Here is an 18,129-nt window from a genome sequence, read left to right as displayed (position 1 = left end):
ATTCTCTTTAGTCATCATTGGTACCATCCTTGAAGGATCTTTTTCCGGCCGCAGTGATGTTGGAGAGCTGATGTTTTACCGGATTCCTTATATTCACGGTACACTCGTGAAATGGTCGTACGAGATAATCCCCACTTGATCGCTACCTCGGTGATGCTGTGTCCCATCGCTCATGCGCCCGACAATAACGTTCAAACTCAGTTAAATCTTGATAACCTGCCATTGTAGCAGCAATGACTGATCTAAAAACTGCGCCACACTCTTGTTGTCCTATAAAGGCATTGCCGATCGCAACGCCGTATTCTGCATGTTTACGTATCTCTGTATTTAGGTACACATGAGTGTACTAGTTTCTTTGGCGCTTCTGTGTATACGTTGTGTTTCTAGCCTAGCCATTCCTTCTTGTCATTTTCCATTTCCCGTCAGTCTCATTATTTAGCTATATGTATTCTCTATTGCTTGTATCATTTGTGGAAGTTTCATATTTTCTCCTTTTGTAAGTTAGATTCAATATCTCTTGCGTTATCCAGGATTTCTGGAAGGTGTTCCACTTTTTGCTGTTTGATCTTCTGTTTCATTCACCGTTTATCCTCACAGACCTGTAGCAAACAATATTTCAGTTGATAAGCTCATGACGATTGCGGATTCGTGCACAAAGCACAATACCACTTACTATCCTCACTTTTCAATTTTTATTTTCGAATTAAATTCAGATGACAGTTACAGATCTTTTATTTTCATGAAGTGATAACTACTCAGTGGGAATATATCGACGTTACAGTGTTCACCTTTGGAATTATGTTTTGTGCGTAACATAGAACTGTTGATTGCTACACGACATTAATGTTTATAAGTTCCTCTTATTAAAAAACTGTTGTATCGACATTTTATTTGCACGTGAGGCCATATGGGATAATAAAATTTCTGTGTGTTCTTCCGTCCAAACTAAACGAATCTGTTTCGTCGGTTTATTCTCACCGTTTTATTGCATTCAACTTCTTATATTTTCTAATAGAACGAGTTTCCTTGCGCAATTTTCTAAGTTATGGTGCATGGAAAATAATGTAATTGGTCCAAAATCTGCTGCGAGATGCACTCATTTTTCTGCGTAGATTTGGTAATTATATTTTCTTTCGAATAATTACCTTCCCGCAATTTCGGTGATTGTGTATATGACTACTGACATTTTTTCTCCCTTCGTGTGATCCATTCACTTCTAGTCAGTTTCCAGCCTGGTACATTTCTACATATGGATTCGTAATGTGGAGGTGTCACTGCATTTAGTGTGGCTAACAGCGGGTAGCAGTAAGTCATGCTTCCTCATAGAGAACATACTGATATAGACTTACATAGTATTCATATCATTTTTTTCTGTGTATGGCTTTTACTGCGTTAACTTAGAGATATAAACTGGTGTCAACTAATAAATAGCATTCGTGAAGGTAGATTTTAAATTGAGATCTCTGACAAACTAAATTATTTCAACCAGTGTCGCTGTCAGGTACAAATACTATAAAAAATGTAAGTCTTACTGTGGCAAAAAAGTGTCACATTCACACTGCGTGCTGTATTCTAACCCGCTGCTTGGACGAAATTGAGATTACTCTCAAGGGCACGGAAATGAACAGAATGAGCAGGTCTACGATTTTCTTTCAGAATAATCTGCAAACCTGAATGACGACCATTCGTATAACATCTGCATCTTCTCGGCTTGGGCAAACAGTTTCACTGAGGTGTCCTCAATATACAGCAAAGTTTCTTTATATGATTGTGCTGAAGTATCTACGCTATCTCCCAGAAGTAGAGAGGAAATTCAAAAAACCTCTCCACCTGTATACTGTAATACAAAACGTATTTGGTAGAGAGGACTAAGTATTAAATTGTTGAAGTATCGGTTGTATCATCTGTGACAGCTGATACAAAAAGAGGGCAGTAATTCCTTTTTTGTTCGGTTATGACCAAATCTCCAGAAAACAAGAAAGTAGATTATTTTGAGCATGATAAAAACAGTAGCCTTGGAAACGCGGTAACTCAGTGCAACATCGGCCCGAGCTACGAAATTTACATGACCGCAAAAATCCTTAGACCTGAAGGATCACGGCATTCGTCATGTTCACGAAGTGCAAGCTCCAACATTCCACAAAATGTAAGGCAACTGACAATTATAAGAAGTATGTAACGATTTTTTGCGAATCAGATAATGATATCTTTTAATTGACTCTCTCTATCCGACAATCCTGTTACTTGTAGGGACCACTGACATTACAGATTTAAGTTACTGAATATCATTGATATTAATTAATGTTGAAACTTGCTATTTATGTGGCATGTGGGGCCGAATGATCATGGAATAGCCGTGGTGACTCAAATAAACTACCGTACTGAACTATCCGTCACAGGGGCAGATGAACTAGCGAATTTAAATTTAAACTCTTTGTGTGCTCGAGAATACTTCAAACGCAAAAAATCTTGTGGCAGTTAATGGCTCCTCTGCGCTCCTTGGCGAACCGCCACTACTTTCACGAACGTTGTATAGGCAGAAAGTGAAGCAACATCTGAATTTAAAATTTTTGGATAAAAATCCTGTGTCAATATCACAAAAAATCCTTTATTGATAAGTAGTTTCACCGCACTGGTGAGCCATCATCAGATCTAAAATACAGAAAGTTGCAAATAAGAGATGAACAATAACAAAATACAGCTGATATTTAAATTTCCATAATACGATACATGCGAATAGTAATTGTTACTTAATTCAGTGCATCAGCCACCAGGCGTTGTACAGCGTTATAATCTGTTGAACTGAATCGCTATTGTTGTCATATAGACGCTGAAAAATATAAGAGATCATGACAAAAATGAATACATACGGAAGTATGTTTGGTAAGTGGCATAAAGCTATAATATTACACAAAACAGAAGGTCGTCATGCGTACATAATTTACGTTGTTCATATGTCATATGTATCCAATGGTCATGTTGCCACACTTGTGTTGTAGTAGAGTAGCGGAAATCAGTATAAAGGCAGGGTTCCATGACGGTAATAATATAGTATCTGAGGCATGCATGTATCGACTTTTCTATGAAAGTAATAGGTGCATATAATATGTAAACAATCATGGGATTACGAAGTATCTTTCATAACACGAGTAACAAAACCAAGCATTTATATTTCCTAGAAGGAAATTGGTATGAAGATACTCACTGTCCTGTTGTGCTGTTGCATTGTTAATAACTTGTCCAACCTCCGTTCTTCGTAATAACTTCAAAAATTCTCTTCAGCACTGATCTGTTTAGGGTTTGTAGTACTTGCAGTGAAATTGTCACCATTTTTTCTCGTATCACTCTTTTCAGCTCACATACGGCCTTAATTTGTCTTCCACTACGATAAGCACACCTTGTGAGTATTTTATAAAGTTTTTCCACAGAGTTCAAATCCGGGCAACGTCGATATCTTCATGTTTTTAACCATCTTTTGGTTCTAGGAGAATCACACGCAAATACATCATCTTGTTGAAACATACTACTTCCGTCACCTGGGTCCTCATACACTCTAATCGATTCTGTTTCCAGCGTATCATTGTTAGAGTTCATTTTAGTGTTCAGCGAAGGAATGCGTGATTTACCTGTAGCACAGAAGGCTGCCCAAATCATAATACTTGCACCACCAAAATGTCGCCTCGTTCTTAACTGCTGCTCTGTCTTTATATTATGCCAATAATACTGAAATACATCTTGTTCATCTAAATCGAGTTTCTTCTTAATACAGAAGATCACTTTACCCCATTCTGAATTCGACGACACATGTTTCTCAGCCAACTCCAATCTAGCCTGTTTATGTTTGGGTGTTAATTCTGCTTTCTGCAGTCGTTTCTTGAAAGCAAGATACCTGTCATGTCACAAAATTTGTCGTTCACGTTTATTAGTTACTGATAATTGTAAATAACATACAATTTCAGTAGAATAACGGTTTGTGGCTCTCACGTTGCCCAAAAGTAACCCATTCTATACCTCAGATACTTTTCTACTATGACCAAATTTTCCGTTCTGTCAAATCTAACGAAATTATCAATCATTGTTCTTCGATAGTTCATCTTCGTTGCAATTTGACGTTTAGGGAGCCTCATTTCCGTGTACGTGCCGATTTCCGCATTTTCATCACATGATAACTGTTTTTCACATGGCAGAGTCACAGTCGTGGTTTATATACACAACGTCCATGTCACTAATAGTGTCAGTTTCCAATTTGCAGTAAAGGAACTTATGCAGACACTAATATCGCACAAAACCGACCGCCTTCATATCGAGTTCCGCCCTACACCATCTGAATCGTTCACATCTTGTTATATATACTGCACATACACTGTGCACAACTATTCCAACCGAAATTACAAATATTTCTTCCACGGCGTAGTGTCATCGCCAACTACCAGATGGCGTTACTAACTCACGAATTTTTATCAAGTCATGACTCTATAACAAAATAAAGAACTGTAACCTAACGATCTTTCTATTACATTTACGTTACATAGAATGCAAGGAACTATGTTCAGTTTCTGCAAATCAGTAGTAATGATGTACTCAACATAAGCTGTTTGTTAAGTAATCACGTAATACAAAACCACCGTATACTCAAAGAGAAGGATAATATGGTCACAATCGAAATCAGTACAGTAGTTTAAGATATAGTGAAATATGTGCAGCGCCAAAGACAGAAAAATTAGAAATCCGAGGCCTAGATGCATTTCTAACAAACTTACCTCTTTTCTACAATCAGAGTGCACTAAAACTTATAGCTAAAGATGGTTGAGTGAAGCAAATTTTTCATTATCCGGACTGTATCTCAGAGAATTAAACTACATGTTACACCACTGGTGAATAATTTTTTTTTAGTGATGGAGGGGCAACATTTTTGTTTTATTTATTTTAACAGAAAGTTCAGATGGTTCTGAGCACTATGGGACTTAACATCTGAGGTCATCAGTCCCATAGACTTAGGACTAGTTAAACCTAACAAACCTAAGGACAGCACAAACATCCACACTCGAGGCAGGATTCGAACCTGCGACCGTAGCAGCAGCGCGGTTCCGGACTGAAGCGCCTAGAACCGCTCGGCCACAACGGCGGGAAAATCTTATCCTCATGGAGTAACAGTTTAGGTATTGCATTTTCCGTCAGTTGCCATCTTACTATAAGAGGGTTGCTTGTACACCTGATATCTCATCATCTCATATGTTTTCTCGTAATGCTTTCATTTGCATTGTTTGTTGCTATTAGTACCTCGAGATTTGACAGAATCCTTGGTGAAACTGTGCCACCAGTTTTCTTGGTTCACTCACGTGAGCTCATTGAATGCCTTGGGCCGCCTTCACACGGAACCACGGAGAAGCGCTTCTCAGCGGCGTATCGAGCCTTCTCGCGACGCTGCTGGAAAGAGAAGCGGCTGCTTTGTCGCCGCTTTCATCTCCCGCTGCTGCCGTGCCTCAGTGTTTCGGTCCGTCATGGGGTGATGATCGGCATGCCTCTCTTTTACTTCCCTTACTCAAGAAGAAAATCAAAAAGAGGTAATATGATAGCAATTCCATGGTGCCACTATTTCGCGAAGGAAGAGTAGATAAAGGTTCACTGAAAAGGCAGCCAATTTAGCCAACTGTGTGGCGGCTACAAATTGTATACATATAAGCGCCATCAAGACAGCTGATGGCGGGTCGCTTTACTACAATAATAAAAAAAATTTCTCAATGTTCTTGCTAGCCATGTGTGATTCCCAACACAGCTTCATACTCATTGACACTGGAGCAAATGGAATATAGCTAGATTGATCTGTGTTAAACATTGATTGCTTCGTAAGAAGTTAAATAACAGTGGAACTAAATTACCTCAAAGCAGGAAGCTGCATGAAGGCCATGATTACTTCCCTCTTGTAATTGCTAGAGATTATGATTTCCGTATGTCATCTTCCTGCCTGCGTTATAAATAAGACAGTTTCTTTTCAAAGAGTTTTCGATACAGTCTCTGTAGTGTTAGAATATGTGTTTAATGTATTTTTAGCACTCGTGCTAAAGAATGCACAATGTTTGATCGGCCTTCAAGCGTATCTCCAGAATTTGCTGAAGATATTGTAAAAACTTGTTGTGTGTTGCGCAGTTTCGTTCGTGATCGAGATACATACAGTTTTGAAGACATTTTACGTACCTTTGTCTTACATGACATGTCAACGGATATAACACATAAGAATTGTGAGTGACGCTTACCACTCGTCTCCTTCTCTGAACAACATTGGCCTCCAACGTCCGGCGAACACTGTAATTTTTTGCTTTTTATCTGAATGTCCCTCACTCTCCAGTGCTGAATATCGATGGATGTTCTTCAGATTCACGGATGAAATTTCTGTATTGACTTCCATTTCTATCCAACAGTATGACCCACACAGCGAAGACGAAACTCATTGAAACGTTGCCACAAGACAACGCCACTACTCGGCTCATAACCCTAGAAGAATTCATCAGTGGAATACGCCGAGAAAGACTGCAGTGGCATAGTAAGCATGCCACGACCGACGAACCTTGTGTACCATATTAAGAGAAATTCGACTGTTATTCTTGTATTATGTAAATTATGTAAAACTAAGATTAATAATGTATGTTGTAGCATTGTATTTTTAAACTATTTGGTAATCCTTTCATCATAGCTTACATTAACTACGTGAGTATCATAATGTAATTCATTGTGTTTTGTAAACCTTGGTGTGTCACAGATAAAATTATGAGCATACTTTGTAAGCTATTCTCTAGCTTACAAGCAAAATAACTTGTCACATTTTGTGATTACAAAAATTTATACAATGTAATTTATGGGACCAATAAACTCTCAATCACAGACAAAGAAACATATCAGCGTCTTAACATCTTTGTGGTTTTATTTAGCAAGTAATTGCCATTACTACAGTGGGTTAATATGCCTCACCTTATAGTATTAGAGTTTAAAAATTATCATGTGATCACTTCTAGAAGATTGCAATGAAAATATCACATTGAGCTCGTTGAGAAATTTTTTGTGCATTGTCTTTTAAGGAGGTGTGTTCTTACACACATTATGGGCTCGTGTAGAAGAAACAGATTTTTCTGCCTACATCTTTCCTGATTTAAAATCACAGTGTATATTATCAGCTCTAACACAGGAGTAGTTATCCATACTTACGTGTTATCGTCCTTAGGGTAACAGTGGGAGAAGTCTTTTTCATACTACTGCCACATCTCATTTATTATGTAAGAGCTGCTTTAGAAATGGTGCAAACATTTTTGGTACGTAATTAAAACTGACTGTCATTAGAACATTTAAGTGATTTGAGAAGTAATTGCTAAAGTGTTGCAAACACAACATGTTGAAAATTATTTTTACAAAATTTTAGCCTCAGGATTACACGTAAATCTCCTCAATGAACTTGCAGATAAATATTGTGTCAAACGACTATTTTAGCTGCGTCTCTGCTACAAGGATTAATTTGTAATACCAAGTGCTAAGTTATGTACCTCATAACATTTAAAATGTGTAATCGTCTGTGGCTAAATCTTTGGCATTCACCGTGCTACATGAAGAATAAACAGTAAATCAGTAATTAAAGCAATAAAAACATATTACAGTGAAGTTGAGTCAGGGATGTAAGTTTAGTTAGATAAATAAAAAGCCAAAATACGAATTATATGGATAAGGATTTTGATGAAAGCAAAAAGAACATACAGTACAAATAGTAAAAAATAAGTCACAAGCAACAGTCATTTAGAGTAAATGAAATCTAAGAAATTGTAACAATGGAATCTTCTCAATAAGCACCGTAAAGTCCACATGTCTTAGTAGTTTCATGCAACAACATTGTTTGTTTTGTAGCTTTCGCATAGAACAATATTGTCAATCATCTCGTCGACCCACCGCAATTGCTGTAACTTGGACCTGCAAGAGAGCAGATATTTCTCAGAGAACTACAACGTATAAGGGAACACTGCTCCGACAATAAGAAAATTAACTGGAGGAAGGCACTTCAAGAGTGATGCTTTAATAACTTTGATGTTTCATGACCACTCGTTATCTGAACTTGTAACTGTACCTACGAATAATTGACAGATAGTGATTCAGTAAAGTTCTAACGTTTTTATGCTTACAGTTTCGGTACTAAGTACAGAATTGAATGGACCTGCATATCTACATGAAACATACATAGTCACACATGACGCACGTTCAGCGCTAGAAGGTGATTTCAGAGTTAGTTTTATACTTGACTTAGAATGTACCAGGTGATACTATCACGTTTGACAGACTAAAATTTGAATTAACGAAAAAAAAGCATGGCACCGCATTCAGGCGGTGGTGGGCTATCAGGACCGCCCGACAACCGTCTCATTCTCGTTCGGTGGTGTCACTGGATGCCGTACGGAGGGGTGTGGGATCACAACACTGCTCTCCCCACCGCTGCTGATTTTCTTGTCCTCATAACTCCTGCCTCTGATGTAAGTAGCTCCTCAGTTGCCATCACGAGGTTTAGTGAGTCAAACCCGGACCCTCCACACAGCTGCCAGAAACGTTGACTGCTGAGCTATGGAAGTGGACAGCTGTAGCATAGCAAAACATACACACGAGTTTAACAGAAATGGAAAAAACGGTAACTTTCTTTCACAACAGACACACAGGAGAGAGAGCGACAGGTAAAACGGCACTGCGTCTAAATGTAACATTCCGTACATTCAGTTAAGTATAAGCTCAACAGACAAAAATTAGGCACCCGTAAAACCATCATTACAAACATCATTTAATACTGCATAATTCCGCCCCTGGACTTGATAACCTTCAATATTCTGTTAGGAAGCAAGTCCTCAAGCTTGCACAGGAATTTCACTTCCAGGTTTAGCCACTCGATGAGGATTTGAGCACACATTTCCACCAAATTGCGGGGATGCTGAAGACAGCGTTTTATCCGCTGTTCCAGCATGTCCCACAGATTTTCTATGGGGTGAACGGTAGGTGATTTTTCAGGTCAGTCGAGATGTGATAGGATGGAGGAGTGTTCAGAAAACCAGTCACTTATTCTTCCAGCCCAATGAACTTTACTGTTGTCGTTTTTATGTTTCTGTGTGAGCAACGGCCTCTTGCGAGGTGACCGACTAGAGATGTTCATTGCATGCAGCTCCCGTAACAGTTTTCTCTCGGAAACAGGTGGGAATTGACCTCCATTCACTGCCTGTAGGAACACCTTTCGGATTTCGAAACGATTTTATTTACAAGCGACGAAACGCGTCTCTGGTCCCCTCAGTCAGGATCTTTCTGCGACCACAATTCTGACGTCGTATGTCGTGGCCACAGGCGCTACACCACTGCTACACCACCTTTAACAGTCTGCCACGATACAGCAAGAAATCCAGCTATTTCATACACTGTATGGCTGTTGGTGTGGTCTATCACGATTGCCCCTTTTTGGCACTCTGTCACGTCCTTACATTTATCAATGACTCCGTACAATGTCCGCCTGAAACATAAATGTCTCACTGATTGCTAATGATTTATGCTCGCGTAGAGACAGTACGAGTGTGGTTGAGCACGTGACTCGATTGCTGCGCTAACCGTAAACATCTGAGGACTCTCCTTAGCGTGCGCACTCGGGTGGCTAATGTTTATGTCTGGTGAGCTTATATACCTTAAGTGAGCTTCTATAATTTCGATAGATGACTGTAACAAGAGTACATAATAATGAAAGGAATGAAATTAGTCTGCAGACAACGTTTCTGAAATGACTGTTTCGAATGAATAATTTAGTTCCTACAAATAGAGATATATTGACGCCGAAATTACTGCATTTACCTCCTGCATATCCCGCAGCGCCACTCAGTGTCTTGATCAGTCCTCAAGCTCGTCGCCAGCAGAGGACTCCTTCCCAGTTGAGTTGCTGCAGACCGTGCACTCGCCTGGCGTCTGACTGTTTGGAGGCAGATTTGGAGGATCTTCCGATAGTTTCCCTTCTAAATCCTCGCTGTCCCCTGATAAAGCTGTGGAGCTGTAGTGAGTCTCCTCATCTGTTACGCCTTCCTCTGGAGATGCACAAAGTGAACCGTCCGGGAGCTCTCCCTCGTAGCAACCATCTTCTCCAGAATTTCGTACCAGAGAAAAGCCTCCTGTCCACTCGTCTGACAAGACGCGCAACCCAACGTGGGCCTCCCAGTCGCTGTCGCTGCAGTCCACGTCTTCGTCGCCAGTGTCGCTCTCCTGATGGAGCCTCTGGGCTTCCAGGTCTCCCGCCGGGACGAACTCGTCTTGGCTGTCGCAGCCAGAGTCGCTGGCGCCGTCGTGGCCGTCCAGTAGCTGGTGCTCCCCCGCCCTCCGTATCTCCCTGAGGTGGGCGGCCATCTGCAGCAATCCCCGGCGCTCTGCGTCCTGCTCTGCGCTGTGGCGCCGCGCCTGCTTACGGATCTGCTCACGTCTCCCCTCTTCCATTACCTTCTATGAAAAGTAACATCATTAACAACTGACCACAAGAAGACTATCTACATTACTGCCCATTAAAATTGCTACACCAAGAAGAAATGCAGATGATAAACGGGTATTCACTGGACAAATATATTATACTAGAACTGACATGTGACTACATTTTCACGCAATTTGGGTGCATAGATCCTGAGAAATCAGTACTCAGAACAACCAACTCTGGCCGTAATAACGGCTTCGACACGCCTAGGCGTTGAGTCAAACACAGCTTGGATGTCGTGTACAGGCACAGCTGCCCATGCAGCTTCAACACGATACCACAGTTCATCAAGAGTAGTGCCTGGCGTATTGTGACGAGCCAGTTGTTCGGCCACCATTGACCAGACGTTTTCAATTGGTGAGAGTTCTGGAGACTGTGCTGGCCAGGGCAGCAGTCGAACATTTCCTGTATCCAGAAAGGCCCGTACAAGACCTGAAACATGCGGTCGTGCATTATCCTGCTGAAATGTGGGGTTTCGCAGGGGTCGAATTAAGGGTAGAGCCACGGATCGTAACACAGCTGAAATGTTACGTCCACTGTTCAAAGTGCCGTCAGTGCGAACAAGAGGTGACCGAGACGTGCAAACCAATGGCATCCCTTACCATCACACCGGCTGATGCGCCAGTATGGCAATGACAAACACACGTTTCCAATGTGCGTTCACCACGATGTCGCCAAACACGGATGCGACCATCCTGATGCTGTAATCAGAACCTGGATTCATCCGAAAAAATGACGTTTTGCCATTCGTGCACCCAGGTTCGTCGTTGAGTACACCATCGCAGGCGCTCCTGTCTGTGATGCAGTGTCAAGGGTAATCGCAGCCATGGTCTCCGAGCTGATAGTCCATGCTGCTGCAAACGTCGTCGAACCATTCGTGCAGATGGTTCTTGTCTTGCAAACGTCCCCATCTGTTGACTCAGGGATCGAGCCGTGGCTACAAGATCCGTTACAGCCATGCGGATAAGATGCCTGTCATCTCGACTGCTAGTGAGACGAGGCCGTTGGGATCCAGCATGGCGTTCCGTATTACCCTCCTGAACCCACCGATTCCATATTCTGCTAACAGTCATTGGATCTCGACCAGCGCTAACAGCAATGTCGTGATACGATAAACCGCAATCACGATAGGCTACAATCCGACCTTTATCAAAGTCGGAAACGTGATGGCACGCATTTCTCCTCATTACAAGAGGTATCACAACAACGTTTCACCAGGGAACGCCAGTCAACTGCTGTTTGTATATGAGAAATCGGTTGGAAACTTTCCACGTGTCAGCATGGTTGTAGGTGCCGTCACCAGCGCCAACCTTGTGTGACTGCTCTGGAAAGCTAATCATTTGCATATCACAGCATCTCCTTCCTGTCGGTTAAATTTCGCGTCTGTAGCACGTCATCTTCGTGGTGTAGCAATTTTAATGACCAGTAGTGTAGATACGTAGGGGTACACATTAATAGCATCTTCACTGAATGAAACTGCTATGATGTTTCAGAGGAATAATTCTGAAGTGGGTACAGAAACTGGCAGTATTATATGCAGCCAACTACAAAATTACAAATTATAAGTAAACCTCATACGTCAAACGGGTGCTAAACACTAACTACGTATCAAACACGACAGTTTGGGAATATACTTGAGAACGTGTTAAGAACACTGAAAGACGTACAAAATATATACACCGACAGGAAAAAATCACGATGCCACCACATAAGTAATGTAAAGCAATAAAAATGGGGAATTCATTTGTATAGGTAACATATTTTAGTGATTAGCATTGCAAGATCCCAGGTTAATGTAAGAGCGACACAAGCCATTGCAAATATGAAATGCTGATGTGTTAATAACCGATGCAACCGCTAGAATGTTGAATGCAAGCATGAAAACGTGCACAAATTGTGTTGTACAGGTGTCGGTTGTAAGCTTATGGGATCATCAATTTCCATGCCCGCTGCACTTATTCAGCCAGTACAGGGACGGTTAATGCTGTTTGCGGCTGACGATGGAGTTGTCATCCGATTATGTCCCACATGTGGTCGATTGGAGGCGGATCTGGTGATCGCAATGATCAAGGGACATGTCGACACTCTGTAGAGCAAATTGGGTTACAACAGCGGTATGTGGGTGAGTGTTATCCTGCTGGAAAGCACTGCATGGAATGCTGTTCATGAATGAGAGCACAACAGCAGATTTACATACAGACGTGCAGTCAGGATGCGTGGGATAACCACGAGAGTGCTCCTGGTCTCATAACGAAACCTCACCCCGCTCCAGGAGTAGGTCCAGTGTGTCTAACAAGCAGACAGGTTCGATGCAGGTCCTCACGTGGCCTCCTTCTAATCAAGAAATTGCCATCACTGGCACCGAGGCAGAACCAGCTTTCGCCAGAAAACACGGCAGACTTCCACCCTCCACTCCAATAGCGCTGGTGTGGGGTCAGTGGAGTACACGCTACAGGTCGTCTGTTTCGCCGCTGTGCTTAAGGTAACCATCTTTTAACAGTACTTTGCGTCACTGTGGAGCCAGTTGCTGCTGCAGATCCAGTACGATGTGCTAGAGCCCCACGTAGAATACAATGGTCGTCCCTCTCGGTAATGCCACGTGACCGTCCGAAGCCTGGTCTTCTTGTGACTGTACACTCACGTGACCACCCTGCCGGCAATCAGTACAGTGACTACATTTCTGCCAAATGTTTCTGAAGTATCGCAAGAGGAACATCCGTTTTCTTCTGGTTCAAACTCAGTGAGATGCTGATGATGGCATCTTTGTTGCCTCAAGGCATTCTTGACTAACATCAACTCACCACGTCCCAGTCTCAAAGGTAACTAACGCTCACAACCGTTACAGCATCCTCATAGTGGCGCCACTAGCGCCACTCTTTTACAACCGGCGTGAAATTTGAATAGACTTGCGTTTGTGTTGAACGACTCCTTCTTGGTGTGACGATTTTTTTTCCGTCGGTATATATATGACTAATGAACATATGAAAACTACTGAAAGAAGTAGAAAACATGTAACGTAGACGTAATAACGGACCGGAACGCACTGACTCCCCTGCCAGAACCGTCGAGGTTACACTGTGTTCTTACTCACAAGGGAACCTCCCCATCGCACCCCCCTCAGATTTAGTTGTACGTTGGCACAGTGGATAGGCCATGGAAAACTGAACACAGATCAATCGAGAAAACAGGAAGAAGTTGTGTGTAACTATGAAAAAATAAGCAAAATATACGAACTGAGTAGTCCATTTTTCAAGATAGGCAACATCAAGGACGATGTCAGCCCAGCAGTGCCGTGGTCCCGTGGTTAGCGTGAGCAGCTGCGGAGCGAGAGGTCCTTGGTTCAAGATTTCCCTCCAGTGCAAATTTTAATTTTTTTATTTTCAGTTTATGTCACAAACTCTTATGTTTTCATCACTTTTTTGGGAGTGATTATCACATCCACAAGGAAACCTAAACAGGGCAAGGTAGAAGAATCTTTTTACCCATTCACCAAGTGTACAAGTTAGGTGGGTCGACAACATATTCCTGTCATGTGACGCACATGCCGTCATCAGTGTCGTATAGAATATATCAGACGTGTTTTCCTGTGGAGGAATCGGTTGACTATGGCCTTGCGATCTCCTGTTTTCGGTTCCCATTGGAGAGTCACGTCCTTTCGTCTACTAATCGCACGGTTTTGCGGTACGGTCGTCAAACACAGACACTAAACTTATTACAGTGAACAGAGACGTCAGTGAACGAACGGACAGTTCATAACTTTGCGAAAATAAAGAAAATAAATTTTTACTGGAGGGTAGACTTGAACCAAGGACCTCTCGTTCCGCAGCTGCTCTCGCCAACCACGAGACCACGGCACTGCTCAGCTTACGCTTTCCTTGATGTTGCCTATCTTGCGAATAGACTACTCAGTTTGTATATTTTGCTTATTTTTCCGTAGTTCGACACAACTTCTTCCTGTTTTCTCGATTGATCTGTGTTCGGTTTTTCAAGCCCTATCCACTGTGCCAACTTATAACTAAATCTGAGGGGGGTGCGATGGGGAGGTTCCCTTGTCAGAAAGACTACCGCGAGGATTTTATTGCATTGACACGCCGTGGAAACCTTCATAGACACAATTTTGATGGGGGAGTAGCGTGAAATTAAGCTGGCGCGCAAGTAAATGAGACACAGCAATCTCTAATCAAAGTCTGTAAATTTTTCCTTACACATTAGAAGACACTTAAAGGTAGGTATCATGGACGATGAAATAACTGTACTAAAAGTCGTCTTTTACAGTTTTACTTTCATAGACTTCAGAGCTATTTGAAACTGTAGAAGTCTGAACGAAGAAAGATAGATTTAAACACTAAGCACTCCGTCTTCAGGCCACAAGTGGCCCATCGGGGACCATTTGACTGCCGTGTCATCCTCAGCTTACGACGCGAGTAGAAGGGGAGTATGGCCAGCACACCGCTCTCCCGGCGGGGTCAGGGATTTTCTCTGCCTCGTGGTGACTGGGTGTTGTGTGATGTCCTTAGGTTAGTCAGGTTTAAGTGGTTCTAAGTTCTAGGGGACTGATGACCATAGATGTTAAGTCCCATAGCGCTCAGAGCCATTTTTTTCACTCTCCCGGTCGTTATGATGGTTTTCTTTCACCGGAGCCGCTACTATTTGGTCAAGTAAATTTGTAAATTTGTTGTAAGATCTTATGGAACCAAACTGCTTAGGTCATCGGTCCCTAAGCTTACACACTACTTAATTTAACTGAAGCTAACTTACGCTATGGACAACACACATCCATGCCCGTGGGAGGTCTCGAACCTCCGACGGGGGAGCAGCGCGGACCATGACAAGACGCCTAAGACCGTGTGGCTACCCTGAGCGGCTCGGTCAAGTAGCTCCTCAATTGGCATCACGAGGCTGAGTGCACCCCGAAAAATGGCAGCAGCGCATGGCGGCCCAGATTGTCACCCATCCAAGTGCCGGCCACGCCCGACAACGCTTACTTCGATGATCTGACGGGAACCAGTGTATGCCCTGCGCAAGGCCGTTACCAAAGATAGATTTAGCTGCAAAGTATTCCAATACATTGTGAACTACCAGCAGTAAAGCCATTTCGTACAGCGTAACAAGATGGCCATATAAGAATATTTTAAAACAAGAGGTAGGTAGGGCACCGAGATTCATCAGAATGTTGATAAGGTACTTTAAAAGAGAGAGAAAATAAGGAACAAAAATTCCATTAATGTGTATGGGATCACTGATGGTGATGAGACCATACAACAAATTACGTTAAACTCGTATAAAATTACAGAGCAAAACGATACACACGAGATTACGACTTGGAGTTCGTATGAAACTATCCTGACTGGGTATAAACAGACATTTAGTTAGGTGCTATCCATGACTACAGTTAACATGTTAGAAGTAGTTCTGTTAGTAGTATGACTCCCCTCTGCCCTCTGCTACCTCTGTCCGCCTTCCACTCCTTCTCATATTTCTCCACAGTAGGCAACTTAACCTCATTTAATTTGTTTTCACAAACTGAAACTAATAGGATAATACTGCTCCATAAAGTATGTGTGTGTGTGAAATCTAATGGGACTTAAATACGAAGGTCATCAGTCCCTAAGCTTACACACTACTTAACCTAAATTATGTTAAGGACAAACACACACACCCATGCCCGAAGGAGGACTCGAACCTCCGCCGTGACCAACCGCACAGTCCGTGACTGCAGCGCCTTAGACCGCTCGCCCATAAGGTATTCTAGTGTATAAATTACATATTTATTAATAGCAGTAGCGTGTGACGAAAAATTTAAATCACACCACAGCTAATAGCTATATCAAATCAAGTGAAGGACATGACAGACTGCAAATAACAATCTTTCAAATGGTTCAAATGGTTCTGAGCACTATGAGACTTAACGTCTGAGGTCATCAGTCCCTTAGAACTTAAAACTACTTAAACCTAACTACCCTACAGACATCACACACATCCATGCCCGAGGCAGGATTCGAACCAGCGACCGTAGCGGTCGCGCGGTTTCAAACTGAAGCGCCTAGAGCCGCTCGGCCACACCGGCCGGCCAAACAATCTTTAACAGCCACTGCTCTGAATAATTACATTTTATTTCATCTGGTGTTTAAACATAATCACTGCGACGTTTTCGCTACTTTGTTAGATCCTAGAGTCGCAAACTAAAATAAGCCATTGTAGCACTATAGCACAGCCATTTGTGAGGCGTAAGTGCAAATGGGAAACTTCTTCAGCGATGCAGAAGACAAACATTTCGTGGTTAAATGAATAAGGTATCATTATTAATACTTTAAAGACTATTTTTATCTCGTCTTAAATGAATTTTCGGTCAAATAAACGATTATATCGTTCATTTCCTGTTAAGAGATAAATTAAATAAGATGTAATTCCCCAATAACGTAGCTCATGAGTGTTATTTAAATTCTTAGTTACTTGTTCTAAATACCAAATTCAAGTTGAACGTTATGATGAATTCACTTTAAACGTTGTGATGTGGATTGTGTCAAAAGAACAAACATAGACTACTTGTATGCAACTCACAACCAGTAAATAAATAAAAGACCATATTTAAATGCTTAAATTTTGGCCACTTGCAGGTTTTGTATGACTGATTATCTGTAGTCAAGAATTCCTGTATGGTACGGAAAGAGTTGTCACGGAGAAACATCTTCAATCTACATTTGAAAACACTTATGCTACCTGTCAGGCATTTTATTTCCACGGATAGAAAGGAGTTTTAGCTCCGAAACGAGATGGACTGAAGTAGGAGAATAAAAAAAATGTTTTGACTCAACACATTGCATTATCACTATAAACATGCTGAGTACACAATACTGCATGAAGGGGGAAGAGATCCTCTAACAAAAAGAAGAATACATTGACTTTCCCTTATCAGTAATAGCTAAAACACAATTATACTTGTGAAATTCCCTCCGAAATTGGAGACAGTGGAAACAGAAATCACCATCATAGTGTGCTGTCGTACCAAAAGACGTTTCGCGAAAATATTGCTTATCATAAAAAAATACTGTACGATCAGAAGAACAGCGGCGTCAGTCAAGCTGCATAAGAGACAAGTAGCTCCTGCTTACCCTTACCAACTGTGACCTTACTGTGTCCTGAGCTGCTGGTGGCGTGCGACCTCCGCCGTGTCCACAACCAGACTGAGGCAAGTCTCGACGTGAGTGAAGGACGGAGACAGGGGGGGGGGGGGGTACCGCCTCCCACTCTTCCCCTTATTCCCCTCCTATAATTGCCTTTTTATCTTCGGATACTCAGCGTAGCTATCGAATTACCTCGTTTCTATGGTGCTTTATCATCGAAGCAGGAAAACAAACCGCCAAGTTTCAATACGAGAGCTACGATAACATTGGGTTCTCTTTTAATAAACTTTCGTTATGTTCCTTGTGAATGGTTATGACCAGATTCGCGCAAGTGTTCGTACTTTTCAGTCAACCGCTCGACCATTTTCCCATCGGTGCTCTGTACGTCCCTGCTGTCTATTTGAAAACCAATATTTCAACATCTTTCAGCAGTCTGAAGCACGGCAGAATTGTTACCGTTAAATCAATCGAAATGTTTTACAAGCACATGTTAAC

Source organism: Schistocerca cancellata, chromosome 1 (assembly GCF_023864275.1).
Source record: "Schistocerca cancellata isolate TAMUIC-IGC-003103 chromosome 1, iqSchCanc2.1, whole genome shotgun sequence".
Lineage (NCBI taxonomy): Eukaryota > Metazoa > Arthropoda > Insecta > Orthoptera > Acrididae > Schistocerca > Schistocerca cancellata.
Note: the sequence above shows the minus strand (reverse complement) of the source record.